This window comes from Lepidochelys kempii, chromosome 8 (genome assembly GCF_965140265.1).
Source record: "Lepidochelys kempii isolate rLepKem1 chromosome 8, rLepKem1.hap2, whole genome shotgun sequence".
NCBI classification, from domain to species: domain Eukaryota; kingdom Metazoa; phylum Chordata; order Testudines; family Cheloniidae; genus Lepidochelys; species Lepidochelys kempii.
This window is the reverse complement of record NC_133263.1, coordinates 102,006,597-102,012,592: the sequence shown is the minus strand read 5'-3', so window position 1 is coordinate 102,012,592 and position 5,996 is coordinate 102,006,597. Positions and strand designations below refer to the sequence as shown.

The 5,996-nt window shown below is 43.6% G+C and overlaps 1 long non-coding RNA gene across 1 annotated transcript; it reads left to right on the top strand.

The window, feature by feature from the left end:
- The first annotated feature begins 234 nt into the window (after nucleotides 1-234).
- On the top strand, nucleotides 235-4,548 carry LOC140916607 (uncharacterized). Its single transcript, XR_012160563.1, has 3 exons — nucleotides 235-350; nucleotides 2,482-2,519; nucleotides 3,891-4,548. It is a non-coding gene; the product is annotated as an uncharacterized lncRNA (long non-coding RNA).
- Nucleotides 4,549-5,996: the final 1,448 nt, after the last annotated feature.

The window sequence follows — 5,996 nt, the reverse complement described above, 5'->3', positions numbered from 1 at the left end:
TACCCCTGGGGCGGTGTCTTTGTCTGTCCTAGAGGGCAGTGGAGAATCCCGCCACGGACTGAGCTGGTCCATTGTCAGGGGGCACATATTTGTCGTATGTCCTGTAGTGTCTGCAGGAAACTAGTACTGTGCTTCGTTTGACAATAAACCTGGCTGGGTGCCTTCGTACCTTATCAGAGTCTGTGGTCATTGGGGATTCTCTCGGGGCCTGCTGTGCCAGCGATCTGCACAGAGCTGGGGCAGCACACAGAGGGAACACACGGACATAGCCAACTGTTATCAACATTGAACAGAGCAGAGCACCACACCGGTGACATCTGACAACATTGGTGACCCCGACCGCTGATCTGGTGAGTAAGTGAGCTGTCCGCTGTAGGAATCACAATCTAACATGACAGAAAGCCACGAGCTACGGAACCCCCTTATCCCCTCCCTTTCACTCCCCACAGAGTTTGATAACTCGTGGACCCCCTGCGTTGCTAGCAAAAGAGGTCCATATGAATTTAAAAAATATAGTGGAGAAGAAACATGGAATGAAATTTGTAAGGCTAGGGCAGAAACTGCAGCCTTGCAATGTAGAATATTGCAAACTATAACCATGGCTGTTAAATGGTTAAGACCAACATGCCACAAAATTGGCGGGGCAAGTAACAGAAACAAAGAAAGTATTAAAAGAATCCAGAGGATGCTACAAAGCCCTGGCCTGCTCTCACTCTCCTTGTGGGGTGGCAAGTAGCCCACAGACAGCAAGCACAGGAACAGAATAAAACCAGCTGTAAGAAACCTACTGTTAGGGGGCTTATTCCTTCACCCACTTATTGCCCTGGTCCTTCTCGCAGGAACACAGAGCAACAATACCCGAAGTCCAAAGGTGCAAACAATTCGATGTTTATTGGGGTGAACTTCCAGCAAGCTTGATTCCAGTTTCCTTCCTTAGTGTCCTCCTTCCCAGCTCTGACACCACAGAGCCTTACACCTGTGTCCCTGTTCCCATTCCTACCCTTAGCAAAACATGATTCCAACTTCCTTACTCCCGTTCCCTGTTCCCATTTCCCCCTTTAGCAAAACATGATTCCAATTTTCTTACCCCCATTCCCTGTTCCCATTTCCCCCTTTAGCAAAACATGATTCCAATTTTCTTACCCCCATTCCCTGCTCCCATTTCCCACGCCCACATGCCCATGCCCACCCCCACCCACCCCCAGTCACTTCCTCACTGACTACAGATTATATAGTAAAACTTGAGTTCTGCTTAGCTATACCTTAACCAATCATTTTCCTGAAATTTAACTAACCAATCCTAACATATTATAACATGATTATGTAACCAATTATATCCCACCACCTTAATTAGTTTACACCCAGCAAAATTAATTATACAGCAGACAGGAACAATCACAGAACCAGACAGAGATTATACAGACAAACAATAGCAAAGTGGGAACTACAATGACAAGACAACACAGAAGTGAGGATTTCACATCCCAGCTATTGATAAGTGAGTTCTTGCCAGACAGGATGCCAGCCGAATAGCACCTTCTTTCAATGTGACTAGTTTGGAATGTGAGGAGGGGACCGGTCGCTTCCCAGCTTATGGCTGCCTCTGCTGCTTAGCCAAAGGCCTGAGCCTAAGCACAGGGCCACAAACTGTCACAGTAAGAGAAGGCCCTTACACTGGCAGACAGTGGTTTTGATTCTTTCTTTTATACCTCTATCACTAGCCAAGTGATAAGAATACACCTAAATTCTTAGAGTATAGGCCTTTACAGACAGGCCTGAATATCTATATCCTAACACCTACAAAAAAGAGATGGGCCGTCCCCTGTTATAGAGATCTGTGATCAACAGTAGGCTTCAGGTAGCTCCCCTGTGCCTGAAGAATGGGGACAGAAATGGAAAAAGGCAGCCCTACCAAAATTAAAAGAGGAAACGGAGTCCACTGCATTGCACCCACCACCTTATAATAAAAGCCAAGTTCCGGTTAAACTTAAACTGAGACCTAGACTGGTGCCTGTCAGAATGGGAGAAGTAAGTGCACAGAAGGAAAGAGTAGCACACAATACTGTCACTGAATTGGTAAATCCGATGAAGGAAAAAATGGAACAGTTCACAGAGCACATTAGGAGACAGGAGTGCGACTCGATTGCAGGGGAATGAATAAAAAAGAATTTCAAAGAAAAAAACCGAAATGAAGCAGGTTAACATCTAGAATTGATGCGTTAACGCATGGAGTTGCCCAAAAACAGTCACCTGCAGCAAAAAAGGGCACTCCCACCATCCATTTGGTACCACACTATTTTAATATTATGGTTGGAGTATAACCATCGTAATATTATTAATACCGGGTTTTTTTCAAAGTTCAACAAGGTCTCAGTTATAAATATAAGTACATATATTTCTGTCTCAACAAATAATGCTATCGCAAACCAAAAGAATACTCTTTTATTAATCACAGTTTTGTTTTTTTCTTTTTATTCAAAGAAATAAAAAGGTGGGAAAATCTCAACTTTAAGATTAAGGTAATATTAACAAAATGTCAATTTCTTGTTTGGGCTTTTTATAAACTTGTTTGCACTTTTGAATATAGTTATAAGACTGTCATAACAAAAATGTTTTAAAATAACAATTTATGCACACAGCTAACCAAATAATTTCAACAGGTTTCCACCTTTTCAACAGGTTTCCACCATTGTCTCTCAAGCATCCTAAAAGTACAGTACCCTCAAAGTATTTGCATAGACCTGTATTTAAAATTTATTTTGGTTTAATTTTTATTTTCTTTTATAGTATGTTAAAGGGAAGTAGTGGTTGTTAAAGTTTGTGCTTCTAAACAGTTAACAAAAGTGGAATTGGTATCACAAGTAAATTAAATCTAAAAAGCTTGGTAAAAAATCTGTTATTAACTCTTTTGCTAAAACAGAGTGCTCAGCAAGGGAAAGCAATACACCTTCTCACAGAAGACTGTGAGCATCTATTTTAGTGGTTAAGCATTTTATTTAGTATAAAATATTAGTAATGCACTGCAAATGAAAATCAATGTCTATACAACAATTGCAAAAGTATAGCTTGTGTTATAAAAGACTTGGTCCCCATCACATCGTAAACAAACTACGTTCATCAGTGTATTAAATTTGGATGACTGAAAACAAGAAGAGATGTCAAACAAACAAAAAACTTCATTATGTTAACTAACTAGCTGCTTAAGGTTACATCCCACAGACCAAAGACACCAGAACATACCACACCAAAGACACCAGAAGATATCACACCACAAAAACACCAGCTTATATCAGTATACAGTGAAGAAACCCCCCAAGTATCAAGAAAAGAAAAATGAAGTGCTTTATAAATAAGAGACTGGTCAAATACACTTCAATCTACCATATATGAACAAGCAAGTTGGCCATCAGCTGGAAATCAGTCAGTTCATTTGAATTTGGCTACTGTGTAAAAGCCGCTATTATTGCTTTATTACTCAGGGGCCCCCAGAGGATTCTGGGAGCCTGGGGTCTTCGGCGGCGGGAGTCCTTCCGCTCCGGGTCTTCGGGGCACTTCTCCAAAGACACGGAACGGAAGGACCCCCGCTGCCGAATTGCTGCCGAAGACCCCGAGCAGAAGAAGCAGCAGCGGGTCCTTCACTCCAGGTGTGTTCAGCGGCACTGAAGGACCCGCCGCCAAAACACCGCCGAAAATTCTCCCGAGGACCCCTGAGAACTCTCCTGGGGGCCCCTGTGGGGCCCGGGGCCTGGGGCAAATTGCCCCCATCCCCGGGCGGCCCTGGTATTACTGTATTATTGTTGTAGTGTTGTGTTATTGTTGCATTTCTGTATTATTGCTCTATATCATTTATAATGTGCATAACATTACTAAACTGTTTAACCAACACACAGGTAAAAATCAACAAAGAAATGGCAGAAAACAACATGAAGGCAAGGAAAAAACAAACTGGTTAAGAAATTAAGTTACACAGTAACTACAAATTGGGTAAACAGTCATAATTTGGGTTACTGACACTGCATCCTAACTAAGGCACGTTATTCAAAACAATCTTGTTCAGTGTCTGGTTGCCAATATTGAATCCTGACACAGCAATATTTGATAAATTGGTTACTGTCCATTCAGTAGGTTATCTGGAAGACAGCAGCCATAAGAAACAACTGGATCTAGGTCAACTAAATCACAGAGCAGTTCAACCAATGGAACAGAGAAGCTCGCCACGTCTGTTTCCTGCCCAGTGAAGCTTACCAGAGGGTGACAACCAGCAGTAAGGGTAATCTATAACATGGATGGACAGTACTGGGTAGTAACTATTTGCAATATATTTACAATACAACTATTTACAATATATATATAGGCCTCAGTGGTGGTTTCGCTGCTCCAAATTTCTGTTTTACTTCTCATATACATAGCACTGCGGGACACCTTATCACAATCCCTAGCCCAGTATTTCAAAACACTCCGCCTACTGCTAATAATGATACAGATGGTAACTGTAACTGCCCTCATAAAAGTGGGTTGCTATCTGCAGTACCACAAGGGCCAAACTGCACCACCAGATTGGAAAAGGATTGTTATGCTTGGATATAAAGTGCTGTTATATGTAGACATACATACTATACATATATGCCCATTTACACTACAAATATATATCCCATATCCATATTACTTACATATATTAATTATCTGGGAGGGCCCCTAAGACTCAATTATAAAACTACCTTCCTCAGGCGAGGTCTCGGGCCTAACATTTCCAGGCCCACCATGAGGGACTAAATATAATTGGATAATAAAAACCGTCTCAGTCGTACGAGGGAATGTGCAGACTAAGGGACAGACGGGGCATGAATGTACGGATGGTAAAATAAGGTAACCACATAACATTGTTTAGCCCACTGGGTTATCTTTAGTCCATGCATTATGTGTTTCCAGGACGATGGGTAAACAGCCTCCCCATAAAAAGACAAAAAGTATGGGAATGTGGTAAGATGAGGCCCTGCAACATAAACCCTTGTATCAGAGGCCCGGTATGAGACCTAAAACCTGAACTAAAGTCGTGGTCAGGACTTTGCTAACATAAAGCAAAGTTAAGCTGTGAGCCAGAGGCAGGCCCTGCTCACAGAAGCTGCCTGATGCTGAAAGTATACACATACCTAAAGGGTACTAAGCCCTAGTAATATAAGCATGGGCCAGGATGGTACCAGAACAGTCCAGTACGAGCACATTCCACAGAGATAACAAGGAACAGGCTGACCCACCCTAAAGACAGGGGCAGGAGGGTAATATGATGGATAGCAGTGTTTTGTTCGAACCAACATGGACAAGATGAGAGGCGGCACCCTAGCACGTAGCGGGGTGGACCTCAGTGCGTCAGGAGTAATGTGTAACTTGTTTGTACCTGTGTATAAAAGTGTCCCCCCTGAAGCGTTGTCTTTGTCTGGCTTAGAGGACAGTGGAGAATCCCGCCACGGACTGAGCCGGTCCACTGTCAGGGAGCACATATTCGTCGTATGTCCTGTAGGGTCTGCGGGAAACTCTTACTGTGCTTCATTTGACAATAAACCTGGCCGGGTCATTGGGGGTTCTCTCAGGGTCTGCTGTGTCAGCGATCTGCGCAGAGACTGGGCAGCACACAGAGGGAACCCACGCACGCAGCCAACTGTTATCAACACTGAACAGAGCAGAGCACCACACCGGTGACGTCTGACGACACCTTCGCTTTCTGGCCTGAGTTGTGCCTTGACTCTGTTAAGTTCTTGTGCCTTGACTCTGTTAAGTTCTCGTGCCTAGAACGCATGCCTAGAGACCAAGTCCCAGGGTCTTCTCTCACAACCCTTTCACACCAGCCTTACTCCATCGACTTCAGCAGCGTCACTCCAGATTCACGCCAGTGCGAGCAAGAGGAAAACCAGACCCCTCCCCTGCCTCCTGCCAACTCAGTACGTAATCAAAGGCACTAGCTGATAAACCAATACAGTGAGCCCCCATCCTGCTTCACA